The sequence below is a fragment of the Schistocerca serialis genome, chromosome 4 (assembly GCF_023864345.2).
Source record: "Schistocerca serialis cubense isolate TAMUIC-IGC-003099 chromosome 4, iqSchSeri2.2, whole genome shotgun sequence".
Taxonomy (NCBI): Eukaryota; Metazoa; Arthropoda; class Insecta; order Orthoptera; family Acrididae; genus Schistocerca; species Schistocerca serialis.
The window spans coordinates 459,460,298-459,481,055 of NC_064641.1; positions in this window are offsets into that span (position 1 = coordinate 459,460,298).

The following is a 20,758-nucleotide window of genomic DNA, read 5'->3' on the forward strand; positions in this document are numbered from 1 at the left end:
GAAATGTATTCTAAATTTTCTCTCAGTTGTCCTGTCACTAATGCTGCTGAGTCGGGAGGTCGGTAAAAGGAGCCAATTATTAACCTAGCTCGGTTGTTGAGTGTAACCTCCACCCATAATAATTCACAGGAACTATCCGCTTCTACTTCACTACAGGATAAACTACTACTAACAGCGACGAACACTCCACCACCGGTTGCATGCAATCTATCCTTTCTAAACACCGTCTGTACCTTTGTAAAAATTTCGGCAGAATTTATCTCTGGCTTCAGCCAGCTTTCTGTACCTATAACGATTTCAGCTTCGGTGCTTTCTATCAGCGCTTGAAGTTCCGGTACTTTACCAACGCAGCTTCGACAGTTTACAATTACAATACCGATTGCTGCTTGGTCCCCGCATGTCCTGACTTTGCCCCGCACCCGTTGAGGCTGTTGCCCTTTCTGTACTTGCCCAAGGCCATCTAACCTAAAAAACCGCCCAGCCCACGCCACACAAACCGTGTAGCCGCTTGTTGCGTGTAGTGGACTCCTGACCTATCTAGCGGAACCCGAAACCCCACCACCCTATGGCACAAGTCGAGGAATCTGCAGCCCACACGGTCGCAGAACCGTCTCAGCCTCTGATTCAGACCCTCCTCTCGGCTCTGTACCAAAGGTCTGCAGTCAGTCCTGTCGACGATGCTGTAGATGTTGAGCTCTGCTTTCATCCCGCTAGCGAGACTGGCGGTCTTCACCAAATCAGATAGCCGCCGGAAACCAGAGAGGATTTCCTCCGATCCATAGCGACACACATCATTGGTGCCAACATGAGTGACCACCTGCAGATGGGTGCACCCTGTACCCTTCATGGCATCCGGAAGGACCCTTTCCACATCTGGAATGACTCGCCCCGGTATGCACACAGAGTGCACATTGGTTTTCTTCCCCTCTCTTGCTGCCATATCCCTAAGGGGCCCCATTACGCGCCTGACGTTGGAGCTCCCAACTACCAGTAAGCCCACCCTCTGCGACCGCCCGGATCTTGCAGACTGAGGGGCAACCTCTGGAACAGGACAAGCAGCCATGTCAGGCCGAAGATCAGTATCAGCCTGAGACAGAGCCTGAAACCGGTTCGTCAGACAAACTGGAGAGGCCTTCCGTTCAGCCCTCCGGAATGTCTTTCGCCCCCTGCCACACCTTGAGATGATCTCCCACTCTACCACAGGTGAGGGATCAGCCTCAATGCGGGCAGTATCCCGGGCAACCACAGTCGTAGTCCGATCGGGAGATGCGTGGGACGAGCTGGCCGTCCCCGACAAACCCCCATCCGGACCCCCACAGTGATGCCCACTGGCAACAGCCTCAAGCTGTGTGACAGAAGCCAACACTGCCGGAAGATGGCCGCGAAGGGATGCCAACTCAGCCTGCATCCGAACACAGCAGTTGCAGTCCCTATCCATGATAAAAACTGTTGTACAAAGAACGTTTGAACTAATCTACAGAGAGCGCAAACAAATCGACACAAAATTTAAACGGTTATTAAAATACAAGATTGCCTAGTAAATGCAGTATGCTGCTACTTGCGCACTGCCGACACACTGCTCGGCGGCGGAAGGAGACTACGCGGTTTTACACTATTCTGGTACTAAAACGCGATGCTACAACTCTCAAATACTATAATACGCCCGAAATTTATGAATTAAACAATGCAAGTACCAAAAATACGCAAAGAAATTAAGAATTAAACTATGTAACAAATGAGTGAGCTAGGAGTATACGACTTGCTGCTGCAGCTGCTTATCCAACGGCGGCAGGGAGCACACTGACTGTGACCAACCGACACTGGCCGTTCAAAACAAAAACAGAAGACAGACGACTACGCGAATTTACACTATTCAGATACTAAAACGCGATGCTACAACTCTCAAATACTATAATACGCCCGAAATTTATGAATTAAACAATGCAAGTACCAAAAACACGCAAAGAAATTAAGAATTAAACTATGTAACAAATGAGTGAGCTAGGAGTATACGACTTGCTGCTGCAGCTGCTTATCCAATGGCGGCAGGGAGCACACTGACTGTGACCAACCGACACTGGCCGTTCAAAGCAAAAACAGAAGACAGACGACTACGCGAATTTACACTATTCATGTACTAAAACGCGATGCTACAACTCTCAAATACTATAATACGCCCGAAATTTATGAATTAAACAATGCAAGTACCAAAAACACGCAAAGAAATTAAGAATTAAACTATGTAACAAATGAGTGAGCTAGGAGTATACGACTTGCTGCTGCAGCTGCTTATCCAACGGCGGCAGGGAGCACACTATGTAACAAATGCAGTAATGCAGTAATGGCATGAAATCAGTGATTCAGCACAACAGTTGGAGTTTGATAGAGCACAAAATAAAACATCAGTGGTATTTCATTCAGTTGCAATAATTAATGGAGGATCTAACAACTAGGAGAACATTTACGTGGCAAAATAGAAACCAGAAGATTTTTCAAGATCAGACATCATTAGTTCCGAAAAAGTGCTTTTATTGGTGCAAACAAAGACTAGGGTACTACTGAGAGCCCTTTGTAAGGACTAGTCAGTTTCTGAGATGCGCGCTTGAAATAACTTGCACGTGAAAAGTTACAGAGTATAAAATAATAAACATTATAGAGAATTTCCTATAACCATAAACGCCAATTATATAAACATTAATAATTCTGAATATGGAGTGACGACCGGAGCAAGATGCACGTTAAAATGCTCGCTTTGTTGTTTTTCTCTGGTGCAAAGAGGCAGCTGTCCAACTTTACTTAGGATACCCACGCTAGACAAGTGAGTGCAACGCTCGTTACACATCAGGTAAACAATTGATCATAACAACTGCGTCTAAGCTCAATGATCAGGAGGTTTTGCCATTGTATTGCAACGAAACACCGTCTGAATCAGACAAATAAATTAGAAACGCAGATAAACTGGTTATATTTCTATTTAGAGGATTGCCTAAACAGTATCGGTGTTAGGGCCATAGCTTGGGTCCGAGATTAAATCAAGTCCAAGTTTGATAACTCATTTATTTACACCAGTGAAATAGTGATTCTTAAAGGAATGTTTTGTGGAAGTTTTTACTGACAAGCTTTCTATATGTTTCCGAGAGTACTGAATCCGAATAATCAAACACTCACCAAAATGTCGGCACGGAAAATGGTCAGAACTGGGAAAACACACAGATATTGGTACTATTTTGGGTTTTCGCTTTTCGGCAAAGTTGACTATTTACGAAAATAAAAGAGGATAAAAGTTCCCACAGTATAGGTCTGAGTGCCCTTTTTCGTCAGACCAATTCTATGGCTTGTAGAGCATGTTGACGTTAGCGTAATTTCGGACATCACCACCAAAATCCAACTCCTCATCCATCAGTAGGCTATCACTTCGTTCAGACTGTAAAATGAAATCACTCATCACTCCAACAACTGAAAGGTTTCCAAGGAACTTATGTAAATGAGATAATATCTATTCTTTATTTGGAATTTGGTAAAAAGAATGATAGAAATAATTTTCATAATATTGTATTATCACTTCTCGTATAATAATTTTAAAGGAATGTCAAAAAAGTTACATTCCCTTCCCGCTTCATGCACCAATGCCTTCGGCTTCACTTGATTCGTCTGCAATTGGAAATATACATGGGAATGTTACAGCTACCTAAGGTACCATAACAGGTGACTGATATCCGATCGTACCAGGTAATAGGTAAATGATTAATAGTTGAAACCAATGAACAGTGTTTCTTTCAATAATGAGGTTATGAGGTTACACAAGGGGAAATTATAATAACAACAATGTGAAATTTGGCTTACCTTCGTCTGTAGCAGAGAGCGTTCCAACACGACATCTTCTAAGTTTTGCGAATCTAGTTGGGTGACATTCTCGCAAACTATATCGCAGATGGTGTAGGGCTTCGAGCAATGGAGGCCTGTTTTACACCATCTACAAGAGTAGGCACGACACCCAGTTTTGGATTTAGATGCTACATAGGTCAGAATGACATCGGAGGCTTGCGGCTGCAGCATCGTGGTTGGAGCCAGGCGATCCTATCCTTGGACTTCGTCCAATCCCATTCATCTGGATGTTTATCTTTGGCCATCCACACAGGGGAACAGTGCAGAAATATCCCATTCTTGTCTTACAGGACGCATTTCAATATGCAAGCGGTCGATATTGGCTGCTAGTCAAATCTCGCTCATTAGTCGATCCCTTCGGGATGAGCCAATGCCGCGGGTAAGACGAGTTTGATTGGGTAAAAGAATCTGGAGTTGCGGCAAACTGCCTTCAAAGGAGAAAAACGGATTTGCCAACAAAGTACTGAATAGAAGTTTACCGCAACCGATTCTCGCTAACTGTGTAAGTAGGCTGTTTAGGTTTTTATATTGGTAACGCCACGTAGCGCTCTGTATGAAAATCGCTGGCTGTGCTGTGTGCAGTCTGTGGCTGGGTCGCATTGTTGTAATATTCCCTATAGTAGTGTTGGGCAGTTGGCTGTTAACAGCGCGTAGCGTTGGGCAGTTCGAGGTGAGCCGCCAGCAGTGGTGGATGTGGGGAGTGAGATGGCGGAGTTTTGAGAGCGAATGATCTGGACACAGACAGTAAATTTGTAAGACTGGATATCACGATCTGATATATATATATATATATATATATATATATATATATATATATATATATATATATATATATATATATATTATGACTTTTGAACACTATTAAGGTATATACATTGTTTTTTCTCTATCAAAATCTTTCATTTGCTAACTATGCCAATCAGTAGTTAGTGCCTTCAGTAGTTTGAATCTTTTATTTAGCTGGCAGTAGTGGCGCTCGCTGTATTGCAGTAGTTCGAGAACGAAGATTTTTGTGAGGTAAGTGATTTGTGAAAGGTATAGGTTAATGTTAGTCAGGGCCATTCTTTTGTATGGATTATTGAAGGTCAGATTGCGTTGCGCTATAAATATTGTGTGTCAGTTTAGTGTCGATCAGAATAGGTAAAGAGCGAAATGCGGAATGTCTGAGTACGTTCAGTTCTGCTCAGCTGTTTGAAAATTAAATAATGTAAGAGGTTTATCAGCACAGTCATTCATTAAGTTTTCAAAGGGGACGTTCCGTATGTCGACCCTTAGCCGAGGATACCTCACTGGAATCTTCTGAGTTTTTCTTGTAGTTTGTGTAATTAGTGTAGCTTTTGTTTATTGCTAGCGCGTAATTGTAGAGAGAATCTCCTTTGTAGCGGCAGTCTTTCGTTGTTGTACAGTAAAACAGTTGTGGCATGCATGTAGATTTGCACCAAGTATTTCGCATCTGCGCTTGCGATTAACTAGATATTGTTTTCAGTGCTATGTTAATGTGTTCTCTTATTTTTTCTCTTCAAATTGTGCTTTTCTTTGTTATCGTGTGAAATATTGTGACAATTAAGGCGTGTGGAAAACGTAATACTAGGCTCGAAAGTAAACTGAGAAATGACAGTGAAGACGAAAGCAGTGTGTAGTAATTTGATAATTGTGCATAGGGAAATGGAGCGGGCTGCAAATAATGGTGTAGACAGTGAAACAATTAGTGAACAGGGAAGCAATATCCATCGATCGGTTGGCAACAGCTCGCCTCAGGAATCCGAAATGACGGGACACAATCTTGCAAATACTGTACATTCAGGTTTTGCGTCCTCACCGTTTTCTCAAATAAGTCAAGACACATTTTCTGCTTTTCAAAATGCGAATATTGCCGGTTCAAACGCACTGCCGAATAGCTCTGAGGAACATGTTTCAGACACCAGTGCATTGTTATTACAGTTAATGCAACAAATGGGACAAAGGCTACAAAAGTTAGACACAACGCTTGAACAAAATCAGAAACAAATGGGACAAAGTCTTCAAAAGTTAGACACCATGGAACAAAATCTTCAAACGTTAGACACCATGGAACAACACCAGAGACTAACACAGCAACAGGTAGACGCAATGGAACAAAATCTTCAAAAGTTAGAACCACGCTTGAACAAACACGTGAAGATTTAACTACTGAGTTACATAAAATAGAATAGAAATGTCAAAAAGTCTGTAATGACGTAAAAACACCAATTTGTGAGGATTTGCAACCTATTTTTTTTCACGTCATGAAAATGCATTACAGAATCACGAAGCAGCCATAAAGGAACTGCAAACTATTGTTCATCAAAATCACGACACCTTGCAAGCTAACATTGACTCAGTTGCATCTACCGATTCGGTTACGCAACTTATAAAATCTCAGGAAAACTTAAAGGACACAGTAGATACGATTTCAACACAAATGGACACTCTGAAACTTGGTTCAGAAAAACACACTGAGGAAATAAGTTCACCATCGGAGAAAGTAGCCGAACTTTGGGATCAGTTCACTAACTTTTCTACAAAGGTAGATGGTGATATGAATGACACAAGACCTGTAGCCATCACTGACACAGAAGAGAATGAACAAATTAAGAAATTCAAACAAAATCAGAATCAAATTAATTCGCAACACAAAAGAGAAATCCGGGAAGTACAAGATCGGTTAACACAGGTAATACAAAAATTACATATTTCAGAGGAAACTCGCGCTCCAATACGGTAAGAGGGATATAGAAATACGGAAAAGCCACAAAATAATAACACAGGGCACTTTGGAAATTATGAAAGAAATTGGCAAGGTACACCGAATTTTGAGACGGAACCGCCGAAACGACGTAACAATGACCGACATGCGACTCGCCGGCATGATGATTTTGACTATAAGCTGTTTATTACTACACGTAAATTCAAAACATTTAAGAATTCCGGCAACGACATTCATCCACAAGCGTGGCTTCATCAATTCTCTCATTGTTTTCCACCCAAGTGGTCACTAGAGCACAGATTAGGATTTATGTGTGGCTACTTAGAGAATGAACCAGCTGCAAGAAAGCGATCGGTCATTCACGATTGTCACAGTGAAGGAGAATTTTATCATGCCTTCCTCTCAGCATATTGGTCTCAAGATACACAAGACCGAGCAAAACATAGCATCATAATGATGAAACATTTCGAACAATCTGAATTTTCCAGTCTTGTGAAATATTTTGAAGACATGTTGCACAAGAATCAGTACCTGTCAAACCCTTACAGCCACTCAGAACTCATCCGCATTTGCTTAATCAAATTGACTGAACATTTACGACATATTATTTTGGCAGAACGTTGCAAAGACGACATTGAAGCTTTTCAGGGACTCTTACAAGAACTGGAAATTGACACTGACAACCGCGGGACGCGAAAACACGAACACAACAATTACAGGTCACATCTGTCACAATTCCACGATGAAAGAAATAATAACTGGACATGACAAGGCTATTCTTACAACGTAAATCGTGACCAAAACAGACACCACCCGTATGACAACCGTTGGCAGAAGAATAGTTACAGAGAAAGATCGCACTTCCGTAGTAATGAATATGACAGAGATAACCATAGAAACAGAGAATATGGGAACCAAAACAATTATTATCAAGGGAGACAGAATAACTTCAGACGCAACAGTTGGGCGCGCAGATACGATTCAGGGAGAAATTCTCCACTATGTGACCGACAAGAAAGAAATAATGGAATATACCGACATGACGACAGACGATATAATCATAACGACAGACCTGAATTGCATCAGAACTGGTGGGATTCAAACAGGGCAGGGCCCTCTCAACAAGGTGAATTTGTAGAAGTTAGGTCTCCTAATCCTAATAACGACGCGCGCCAACAAAAAGACAGACAATGACTCACACCGCAGGCAACCACGTGCGCCGGCTGGCTCAGAGAAAAATATCAGCATTTTTTACCGACGTATACAACATGATAATTATTTGAAGTTGAAACTCTGCTTACTAGAAAGGGTAAAAGATTGCATCACATTTCACGTGTAAAACCGTTTATTGAAAGATAATCTGCTTTTTAACTTAATCTTTTATATAAAATTTTTCACTTCACACTGCTAGTAGTCTTTGTCAGAGTTAGAAACTGTTAACATGGAACTATGTTTTAAAATTAACTATCCAGTCTAGAACCTAGGGAACATATTTAGATAGTAATTACGAATGCATTGTTATAGTGAACAGACGACACAGCATTATTGTGTGTGTACATTCTTGCTTGTTAGTTGCACAATTACGTAACGACTATAAGGCTTATATACTTAGAACATATACCAGTACTGCTAATGAGATTTTACTGCAACATTTTGATTTACTTGAAAATACATTATGGATTTAACGTGCTTTCTGAGAGATACCAGATGACGCAGTGGTTAGTTTATTTGACAGCTACATGACTATATCACGACGCTACTAATATGTGACACAATTTACATTGTTGCTTTTGCGTTGTATCTGTTTTATATCTGCACTGTTTTTCTGAATTCTTCTGGAAAGGATAACATGTTTTAGAAGGGGAGGCCGCCAATTGTGAAATTCAGATTCGATTCATACTGCGCATAATAAAAGCTCATGGCCAGAGGTGTATTGTGGCAAAGCACCAAGATGCACTTCTCAGCCGCTGTCGAGAAAATTGCCAGTTAAAAAAAACCGTTGCGGTGAAATACTCTCTACGCTTAATGGTTTTCTACAGTGTCGTGGCGCAGCGGTAAGCGCTTGGGTTCGTAATCCGAAGGTCGCCGAATCGAATCTCGCACCATGCAGCCTTTTTTTTAGTATTTGTTGTTTGTAATTCAAATATATATATATATACATATATATATATATATATATATATATATATATATATATATATATATGTGTGTGTGTGTGTGTGTGTGTGTGTGTGTGTGTGTGTGTGTATATATTGCAACAATTATGCATATAATAAGTTGTTGAAAAACGTTTGTCGTGGAAAAACTGACGACTTCGAACATCATTATGTTTTCTGCAAACGAAGTTGTATTTCGCAAATGTTATTAATTGTCTTCATAATGTTTACCACGTATAGTTAACGATATTCCGAAACGAATACGTGTAGTGTAAGTCAAACGTTCGAATTAGAATAGAGACCCCACGAACACAAATTTGCTTTGGCAGGTATGAAATATAAACTCCGTCACTCGCTCGTTACACTTGAAGGACAGATGTTGAATGGGCCGAAACGTGCCGCCGCATAACAGCGTAGTTGCCAGATAACTTCGAAAGAAGGTAGATGCGGTCCCTAGCGCAACTTATAACATCGTCGAAAATCAGTGCGTACGTGAGAGCTTTGGTACACCCTGTTAAACAAACGGGAAAATGGAGGCGGTAAAATTGGAGAGCGATCCGGGCCCTTCGCATGAAAGTGATGTGATCGAAGTAGATTCTATACACAGTGAAGTGGCGAAACAACAATTGAAAGATGCGTTGGTGTATTTTGAAAGCCTCCTTCGTAACAGTAATCGCTTCGCAGCAGAACCGTCATCATCAATCAACGAAGAAGCCAGGCTGTCCTGGTAACCCGACACGACATGAACAAGGTGAAGCATTCGTATACGGCACAATATTCAATCACGATGTCTGGACGAGTCGGCGGCCGTTGTAGCCGAGCGGTTCTAGGCGCTTCAGTGTGGAACCGCGCGACAGCTACGGTCACAGGTTCGAATCCTGCCTCTGGCATGGATATTTGTGATGTCCTTAGGTTAGTTAGGTTTAAGCAGTTCTAAGTTATAGGGGACTGATGACCTCAGAAGTTAAGTCCCATAGTGCTCAGAGCCATTTGAACCATTTGAACCATCTGGACGAGTCTTACCTCTTGTTTTCGTATGCCTCCAAGAGTCCACAGGTATGTTTGGACCCAGAGTACAGAAGACCGTCGACGAGTACGCCAAGAAGTATACCAACGTTGTTATTACATCCTCTAAATCCGGTAAACTAACCACACGTTTGTTCATGGACTTCTTGCGTAATGCCTTGCCACCATACGTACAAAAGAAAGAATTTCTCCTTCTGATCGACTCTTGGGGTAGGCAAACGAACCCGGCGTTATACAATGAGATGTTCCAGGTCGATAAGAAGTTACGAACGTGCACTATAAAAGTCATTCCTCCAAAGTGCACTCGTCTCGTCCAACCGTGTGACGTGTATTTTTACCGGCAGGTAAAAAAGTTGATCAAGCGCCTCAAAATTGTGCATTTTTAATTGAGCGAAACCGTGACATCAACTCCAGAGACGATTGTATAAATATCCAATCCATCGTAAACCACCAGTTGTCTTCTCCGATTTTTGCCGATATGATACGATACGCGTGGTATGCGTCAAACCTGACGAAGGATAGAACAATTTTTCAGAATGTCAATCAGGTGTGTTTCCCAACAGATAATTTAAAAAACAATTGTTCTTGTAAAAACGCATCGTTTATCAGATGTGCTCGATGTCGTGCTGTTTTCTGCTTTCCATGTTTCTATGATAACTATCACTCCGGTTCGTGCGATACTCCAGCTACTTCTGGTCACTAATTGTTAATTATGTGCGAGTGTATACCGGACTTTTCAATAAATTGTATCCACTTGAATATTATTTGTGATATTGTGTTTTGTTTTAAGTATTATTTTTCCACTACAAACGACTTTCAACAGCTTATTATATGCGTAATTGTTGGAACTGATTGCCGGGAGTATATATATATATATATATATATATATATATATATATATATATATATATGTGTGTGTGTGTGTGTGTGTGTGTGTGTGTACATATGAATTACAAAAAAACAAATGATAAAGAAAAAGTTGCATGACGTGAGATTCGATCCGGCGACCGGATTACGAACCGGAGCGCTTACCACTGCGCCACGACGCTGTAGAAAACTATTAAGCGTAGAGAGTATTTCACAGCAACGGTTTCTTTTAACTGTCGATTTTCTTGACATCGGCTGAGAAGTGCATCTTGGTGCTTTGCCACATTACACCTCTGCCCATGAGCTTTTATTATGCGCAGTATGAATCGAATCTGAATTTCACAATTGGCGGCCTCCCCTTGTTAGTAGTAACTTTTGTGGTATAGCTACAGCGAGACAGCCTTTTCTGTAGCACAACAACACGTTACAGTACAGTACTTACTTAATCACGGCAATAAGCGTAACAACTACGATATCTATACACATAGCAATTCACTTTGGTTATTACGAGGTGAGTACATTGACTTCTACAGAACTTTGCTTACAGACGACGATAATTACGACACTTGGCACATTTTTTACCCTTAAGTAATGACAGAGATTATCTTACAACAAGACGCACTGTTTAGCGCTACAGTACACGTATTTGACTGATTGATTTTGTACTTAAAGCATTTATGTTTAAAGATTTTTGAATTACAATGATACAAAGGTTTTCTGTGATACATTTCATTCCATTGCTGTAATCTGTAACACCTGAGGGTATAATTACATTAATCCTCAGGGGTTACAAGCTTACTTTGTGTACCATGTGTTTGGCAAGCACAAGGAGCCCTAACTAATATGGTATTTGCTTATACAACTTTACACATCGGTACCATATTTCTCTAATACAAAATTACACAGCTATCTGATTATTTAACAGAGAAACAAACATTTTTTTACTACATCAGTGACACATGTTTACGCAATTACACAGTTGGATAACTTCACACCTATGAAATTGTATTTTGTCTGTACTTTGTGAACTGTTCATATTTTTTCGGAACCATTGTGATACTATGAGAGCTTTGAATGATATATTTGGTGTGGGATCACGATTTTTAAAGTACGATTGAGGTAGATGACTTTATTTAAGGTTTTGAAATTATTGAAAGAATCTGCAACGCTTTTGAGATTTGGTTGAGTTTTTCTGATGTTATTATTACGATGACAATGTGTATTATGCTGTTGAGGTATGTCTATGATCAATAAGCTGATGCTATATGAGGAAATCGACTAAGCTACATATTTATTATGATGAAATACTAAAGAAGTGTCGACAAATATGTATATGTGTAATAAGGTAAGGAATAATGAGTAGTGGTTAGGGACTCTGACTTGTGAAAAAGGATGTTGGGAACCAAGAATCGTACTTTAAGAGTTATGAAATGTGTGTAAATGCATGAATGTATCACAGTGCCGGCGAAAATTTTTTGGACACTGTTATATTTATAGGATTTTGTTTCTACAGATTTGTAACGCAAATATTTCGACCTGTAAAATGTAGTTTGTATCAAACTTTCACTGTAGCGGAAACAGATGTCGTAAATATTTCGGTATGGAACATTGACGTAATGCACTGTAAGCACCTAGCTGCGCGACAGTCACCTGGAAAAAAGCCATTAGTGTGAGCCTTTCAGAGGCACAGGTGGAAAAGAAAGAGGCCATTATCCTCACTATTGACATTTCTTTGTAGAAAGCATCGCAAATACGACACACCCAAACTTGAAAACAAATGATTACACTGTGGAGCTCTTAATTTATGATATTTACTAAACTGCCTAATGAAATAATTTTTGCATCTATTGTCTTTCTAGTTGAGAGATTTTTTACTGCCTTTGGAGACGCCATTTGCCTAGTGAATGGCATTTCACTCATTGCTTTATATATATTTGCTCATTTCGTTTAGCATCTAGTTTCTAGCTGCACTGCAATATTGGTTAAAATAAAATTTAATAGATGTACTAATATAGATATTTTATGCCTACAGATCCAGTAAATAATAATTTTATGATCTACTTCCAAAAAAACGAGAGAGCACAAAAAGACATTTCCACTTCACAGGAATTGCATACTTACTTTTTTCAGTCACTTGGTAACTTGTCTGCTAGAGTAAGCTATAGTGATGCATCACTCTAGTGTTAAGATGTGACATAGGTAATAATCATGGCCATATTTAATGTAATATTTTTCTGCTTGAGCTTTGTCATGTTGTTATCGCATTTGCTGCTGCTGTTTGCCAGGCGAGGTGTTACTGAATTTGACTTTGTATTACTCTGTTAAGCCAGTTTTACTACTGATTTATTTTTCTTGTTACTGCACATTGGCTCATATTAGTTGTGATGTTGCATTTGCTCTGCTAATTTAGATTTACTGCTGCTTGCTTTGCCAATTTCCATTTTTTTCATTGCTGTTTGTATTAATTGTTTTGTGCTGCTGCATTACCTCATCCCTTAGTTTATGCATCTGAGCTCAGTAGATTTAAGTTAGCTTAAGAGGGGGTAGATTATATGAGAGAATGAGTTGCGATGAATTGGAAGAAATGCATTGAGAAGTTATACGAAAAAAATACAGAAAGCAGGTATAGAGAGGACTTTTTGGAAATAATGAAGAATGAAGGGAGAACTCCAAGAGGTAAAGGAAGTTTTGTTTGCGAAATACTGCACTAAAACAAACCCTGTCCTTTCCTTTTGTATTATTCCGCTATGTGTTTGTGTACCCTTGTGTATTTGTGTTCTTCCGGTCTTTATGTGTTTATCTGATGAGAGTTATGTTGTACAATTTTTCTAATAATATGTTATTTACTTTGTAAAGATGTTTAGACATTATTTATTCTGTTTTGTTTTAATGCTCACGTGTGAAGTTGATGTTTTGAAAGTTATTTTGACCTTTTATATATTTGCTTATGTCATAATTCCTGTAACACTGATGTATATGTTTATTTTTATTCTTTTGTAAAGCCTGTATTACTACAAATGTTATCAGTATTATTAAGTTTTTTAATGATGTTTTCTGTACCTTTGTGATTGTATTCTCATGTTACAAAATTGTAATGGACACCAGTTCATCAAATTAAGTAACTTGTAAGCATACATTTCACTGCACACGTTTCTGTTGGTCATAGTATATGCACAATATGCACAAAAAAAAGAGGACTGTTAGTGCTTGCATGTGTGTTGATAATTCAGCAAGGGACTGGTTAACAGCATTGCTGGTTCTAAGGTCAACTCCAAAAACTTTGTGAGTGCACGAGTGGTGGTTTATGGACTTGCTATATTGTCCACAAGACTCTTCGGTGGTGATTGTGCACCTGAACAGTAGCAACAGATGGCTGCTGGCCGTCTCTACAAGGACTACAGTGGGTCTGCTTCTTTGGTGGCCCACCAATACCATAATCTCTATCAGGACTACAGTGGGTCTGCTCTGTGATGACCTACCTACCAATATTCTTCAAATCTTCGACTTACTCAGCTGTGGGTTTGCTCTGTTGTGGCCCATTACCTGACTGCATGTCAAGAGTCAACACTGTCTTACCGTTGAAAGGACAACACTACTTCTTCAAGACTGCATGGAAATCCACTACTTCCCTGTGCATTTTCTTTTACTGGTCAGAGTTTGAGAAAAACACTGCAAATTTACTGTGATGAACGGTCAGGACTGTCTTTATTGACTGTGAGAAAATTTTAGCTTTTGACCAACATTGAATCAATAAGTGTGTGCATTTGATTTCTTTGTTATTGTAATTGTGAAAAAAATTTAACAAATATGTATTGGCCAATGCCCAAAACAATTTGTAAATTTTTTTGTGGGGAGCATGAGGGCTATGTAAGTAGGCTGTTTAGGTTTTTATATTGGTAACGCCACGTAGTGCTGTTAATGAAAATCACTGGCTGTGCTGTGTGCAGTCTGTGGCTGGGTGGCATTGTTGTAATATTCGCTGTTGTAGTGTTGGGCAGTTGGCTGTTAACAGCGCGTAGCGTTGTGCAGTTGGAGGTGAGCCGCCAGCAGTGGTGGATGTGGGGAGTGAGATGGCGGAGTTTTGAGAGCGGATGATCTGGACAGAGACATTAAATTTGTAAGACTGGATATCATGAACTGATATATATATATATATATATATATATATATATATATATATATATATATATATATATATATAATGACTTTTGAACACTATTAAGGTGAATACACTGTTTGTTCTCTATCAAAATCTTTCATTTGCTAACTATGCCAATCAGTAGTTCGTGCCTTCAGTGGTTTGAATCTTTTATTTAGCTGGCAGTAGTGGCACTCGCTGAATTGCAGTAGTTCGAGTAACGAAGATTTTTGTGAGGTAAGTGATTTGTGAAAGGTATAGGTTAATGTTAGTCAGGGCCATTATTTTGTAGGGATTATTGAAAGTTAGATTGCGTTGCGCTAAAAATATTGTGTGTCATTTTAAGCACAGTCATGTATATTTTTTCTAAGGGGACGTTTCAACTGCAGTGCCCTTGTCTAGAGCCTCTGTGACTGACCTCCTACAGTCAGGTCAGATTAAAGGATGAACACTTGGGTCCGCTCGTTTCTAACAAGAAAATGTAATGCCTCTTTCCTGAAGTAGCTAACCATCCACTCTCCTCAAAAATCCCACAGCACACAGCGATATGTGACTGTCATGTCTCAATTTGTCATAGCATACAGGAGTTCGCACGGGAATTAGTTTCTAAGGTCAACAGCGCTCATCGTGGAACTTCAGTGTCACAGAGATTATGTGCAAACTGTCGCACAGGACAATCACACATGTTTGATAGACAGACATCACTTCGTTGCCGCAGATCTATAATGGTTATTAGCCAGCCAATTTGTTTAAATGCGAACATTTTAGGTTAGGCTTTACCGTGACTGTTATTGACATTAAATGAAACCACAAGTTAACTGTTACCAGTCACTGCTTGTTTATCTCCACGACGCGTTTTAAAGGCTAAAACCTCCATCAACAGTTGGACAAATATTTGTTAAAATGACATTTGTGTGTGTGTTATGTTACGATTTTTGGAGAAACTTGTGGCACTGCCTCCAGTGGTCACAGGTTCCTTTCACTGTCGTAACATATCACATGTAGACTGTCATATTTTGTAAACAAATATATTTTTCGCGGAGTGAGAAAGAAGTGGCAGATGAAATATTAGCGTTTCTGCAAGATACGTCAGTGGAATGTGTGGTGCTGTATACGCTCGACTGTGTTGTCGATGTAGATGAGGTACACAATGATGATAATATATTCTTAACAAGTGAAAGTTGTATTGAAACAGGTGCCGAGTCTCGAAGCTTATCATCCTTGGTGGACGGGGAGTCACAAATCCCGTCTCCAGTGAAACATAATAAGGCAAAATTGTTGTCCAAGGAAAGTGTAGTGAACATGGAAACATCGTCCGTAGCATAGAGAAAAAAAAATTATGAACAGATTTAGAATAAGTATATAGCAATGTAGTGCATAAGAAAAGCTATGGTTATTCAAGGGAGGACAAGGCGCACTTGTTACAAAAATTGGTGTTTGCGCGTTTCAAGGATGCTCGATACAACTTACAGGGTGTGCGTGACAGTGACCTACTGGATTATGCACATCAAATTGCGCGCGACCCACGGTGATTTCAAGGGAAATAATAGATGGTTGCTTCAAAATTGGAAGACGTAAGGTAACGAAAGTTCAGACAAACTCGTCAACTTCACAATGCGCAACAAACTGCGGAATCGGCCTGAAAATTTGTGGATGATGTAAACAAACTTATCCAATCGTTCAGTAAGGAAAATTTTTTCAACTCCGACCAACTGGGATTCGGCGAAGAAGTGCATATGAAAGGAACACTGTAAATTAGAGGTACCAAGAGGGTTGTATTAAGATCACCTAACATCAATGTCTTAACACGTCCGTATAGAATTATACCGACAATTTGGATGGTAAATTGGCTGTAAAGTCATTTATTGTGCTGCCATAAGCTGGTGGTGTTCTGCCCCTTACGATTCTTTCTTGTGTGCGTGAGCTTGCAAGGGCAGCAGAGAATATTTACGTCACAGCAAGCAAGAGTGGGGAAATTGGAGAATAAGACCTACAACTGTCGTATGAGTACTGCTTTTGGCGAAGAGCTGGACAAAATAAGTTGCTTCTGCATTATTCCTGGTGTGTACATATAAATTACACTCCTTTACAGCAAACTACCCCTCCGGAGAAAGTGAGTGATATTGCTGTTCATACCACCGGGAACCACTTGACAAATTCCGCCTCTGGATGATTGTTTTTCCGTGTCTATAAAACATGTTATCGCATTATCTGCAGCTACGCCTTAAAGAGTAGTCATTTTCATGATGATCTCCATGGCAGACTGTTTCACATTCGGTTGCTTGCGATCACATTCCGTCAGTTCTCATCATCCCGTTACAACAACCTGATTCTTACGCATTCTTTAAGAGTGGATACCTACCTGAACGTCCAGCACGGTGTGTAACTCCCAAGGAGTCCGCGATCGATCTTGTCGGTGCGAACCTTTGTAATGACTGTGGCGCGCCTTTTTACATTCGGTGTTCATAGTGCATGTTAAAGGTTTTCTTTGAACATTCCCAGAATGCTGACGCTGTCCATTTTGTGAAATGTAATACGTACATCCCATGCATGTTTTATGTCTGCACCTACAGGTCACTTATTTCCTGTCGCCCTCCTGAAGCACATGGTGAGTCATTAGCAGCTAAAATTTTTCCTGTCACAATTGTTAACATTATGCTTTCAAATGAGCCTCTCTAGAGATTGAACTCGAGACCTCGCACTCATGAGGTACCTTGTGAGTCTAGAGTTCACAGAGCAGAGCTTCAGAGAGCCGATATTCTTCCGATCATTATGGTGGATAGTTTCCTTGTATTGAGTCAGATGAGGACTTGAGAGAAGTTTATGCCCAAGCTATCATACAGTTTATTTTTATAGAGTAATATACACATCCCAGCAATCAGTATGGTCAATTATTTAAAGCTGCATGGAAACTGCAGAAAATATTCACAGCTGGTACTATAAATGATTCCACTGCGAATTACTTCTTTTTCTCCTTTCGTTTTATTACAGTGAATGAGATCTATTGTTTTCTGTGGCGTAGGAGATATTCTTTACCTGGCTCATGACAGAGAAGTTAAGGACCAGGGTGTCATAAACTGTTTTGGTACTGAAAACGATCTTCACACAAGTATACGATAGGGAAATAATAGTCTGCACGTCAACGAAGCAGGAGACTAGGAGAGTGCGGCTGCAATCCATGGAACCTGCATTTTGTGAGATACAAAAAGGAATCTCTTTAGATTAGATAAGATCTAAAGGCCAGGTTACTTAGAGATTTAGACTGTGAGACCAGAAGTTTGATGCTTGCATATCATGCAAAAATGTTTGTTTAAATCTATGTAAGGGAGCATTCCCCACACATGCCTCTGTACAAGGTTTTTGATTATATGTCTACAACTACATGTACATCTGTACTTTGGAAACCACTATAAAGAGCCTGGCAGAGGGCATGTCCCATTGTACCAGATACACGGTTTTTCCTGTACCTTTCATGAATGGTGCATAGTAACAATGATTGTTTAAATTCCTCGTGCATGATGCAATTAATATAATCTTATCCTTATAATGACTATAGGAATGGTAGGTAGAGTATTCTAGAACATTCCTAGAGTCATCGTTTAAAGCCATTTCTTAGCTGGAGGTGGAAATCTGTCATGTACTGGGAGAAATTTTCTTTATGTCATACCGTTCTTGGTTAACTATGACAAAATCTATGGATGTAGGAAACTCTCAAACTTATTTACGGAATTACTATTGATTTGAACTCACAGGCTCTGCTGCAATTGACTGGTGAAATTCTGACACTGACGGAACCATCCAAGCTTAAGAGGATAAGGTCAGAAAGCACTTGCTCTGAGCCAATGAACAACATGCTTGCATCAGCGGTGCTACTGAGAACGCTCTTCAGATTAGGCAGTCACACACACACACACACACACACACACACACACACAAACAGAGAGAGAGAGGTATTGGGAGGAGGGGAAAGGGGGATGGGGTTGAAGGATCTCCAACTTAGAGCAGAGTACAGTGGTCGAGCTGAACTCACAATTTCTAGTTGGTACAGCAACTGTCTTCCACAGCTACATTATTTACAAGTGGTAAGCGTACGCCACATGTACCATTGTTGCAGCCACCGAGGTGATGGGATGTGAAACTATTTCATTTGTATCAGGGTGTAATTGCGAAGATTTAAAGTTTAGAAGCACCTACTTGCACCCATCATGAGCTTTAGCGAAAGTGTAGGTATTTGTTATTGCTTTTCCATGGAACTTTTCTCAAATGACTCATCGTTTTTACAGTCACTGGCCATATCCATGATATAGTTCCAAATTATGTGACCACTCACCGGCGCCATCTCTTGCCCACTTACTAAACGTTTGTCTCCGTGATTCACTGAGTATACCACTTTTTTGACGTCTTGTGGCAATAAGCCGAATTATACTCACCGTTAGTTTCATTTTACAGTCTGAGAGTTCCTTCCTTCATAGCCGCGCGGCGTGGTCGCGCAGTTCGAGGCGTCATATCATGGGCTGCGCGCCCCTTTCCACCGGAGGTTCGAGTCCTCCCTCACGCATGGGTGTGTGTTGTTCTTAGCATAAGTTAGTTTAAGTAGTATGTAAGTCTAGGGACCGATGAACTAATCAGTTTGGTCCCTTAGGAATTCACACAAATTTGAACATTTTCAACAGTTCTTTCATTAAAATATCGGTTTGATGTGTGGTACTCATACTTTGATGCTTAATGGTGCCACCCTTAGTAATTTTCCTGTAATAGTCCTTTGTCCGTTATGTGATATTGTCTCTCTGAAATTAGACTGATCTGACGGGGTGCCTCCCATCCTTGTAGGTTGCCTTGGATTGGACTTGTAGCATCAGAAGGGAATGCTAAGCAGCTCAACTGAAACTTCACATAGGAATAGATTTATACTATGCCAGGATTTTTGAGGCCTTCAGCCCTTTGATTTACACAGCAACTTCGAGATCAAAAAATCAAACAATTTGAATAATTTGCTTATTAATCGAAATTTAACTGGGAAAGTATAGATAAACACCACAATAATGAAAGATATTCAAGAATTTAAATTAATTATTAGTTGTGTGCGCTATGCTAATTTGTGCTTCTCTTACACAAAACGCAGGTGAGTAGAATCAGCCATGTCCTGTGTTTTCATGTTGCAATATTGCAGGAAATGTGTTTGTGCTTCGGTAGGTTAGTATTGCGTTTTGTACTGTGTATGTGAAATTATTAAACTGTTGGAAGTATTCTGTGGGGTTAAGGGTCGAGTAGTATTTGGTAGAAACAGGAAACTGCATTGCCTAATCTGAGGTGATTCACGTCCCACCAAGTCTACACAGCGCAGTCCTACTGGTCGTAATGCACCTTGTAACCCATCTATACCATAATTCTGCGGAACATGCACTTCACACACGATCGTCAACAATATGCTTGGCTATGCACGATGAGGAGAAAGTAGGAACAAATTCGTTGGTTATTTCTGAGATGAATAGCCCATGAATTAGGTTGGCGATTTAGATACATCTAGTAATGAGAGAACTGTTGGTTAGTAACGTTCCGCAGCAACTTGTGTCACACATACAAAATAGTGAGGCCAGTGTTAGGAATTTATTTTTTCATTTAATACGGTTATTCTTTGATTTACGGTCTTACACTTCGTTTGTGCTATTAGCGTGCTGAAAAATGGGGCACTTTTGTTCGTGTTATATCAGGTTAGTGTCCTCACAAGCCACGTTAGTGGGAAGCATCCAAAGTAAAACTGAGTCTGTCTTGGAAATGCAGCGGAAGAGTGAAAAATTATGGGAAGATCTTCCGAAACAGCAAGAGGTGCAAAATATGAAGAACGACGAATTGTTGACAGCAATGGAAGAACAGAAGACCACATTAGAGAGGAAGCGTGTCCCTTGAAAACACTTAGTGATGCCTTAGAAGGACAAACCGCAGAACAATTTTCGAAAATCC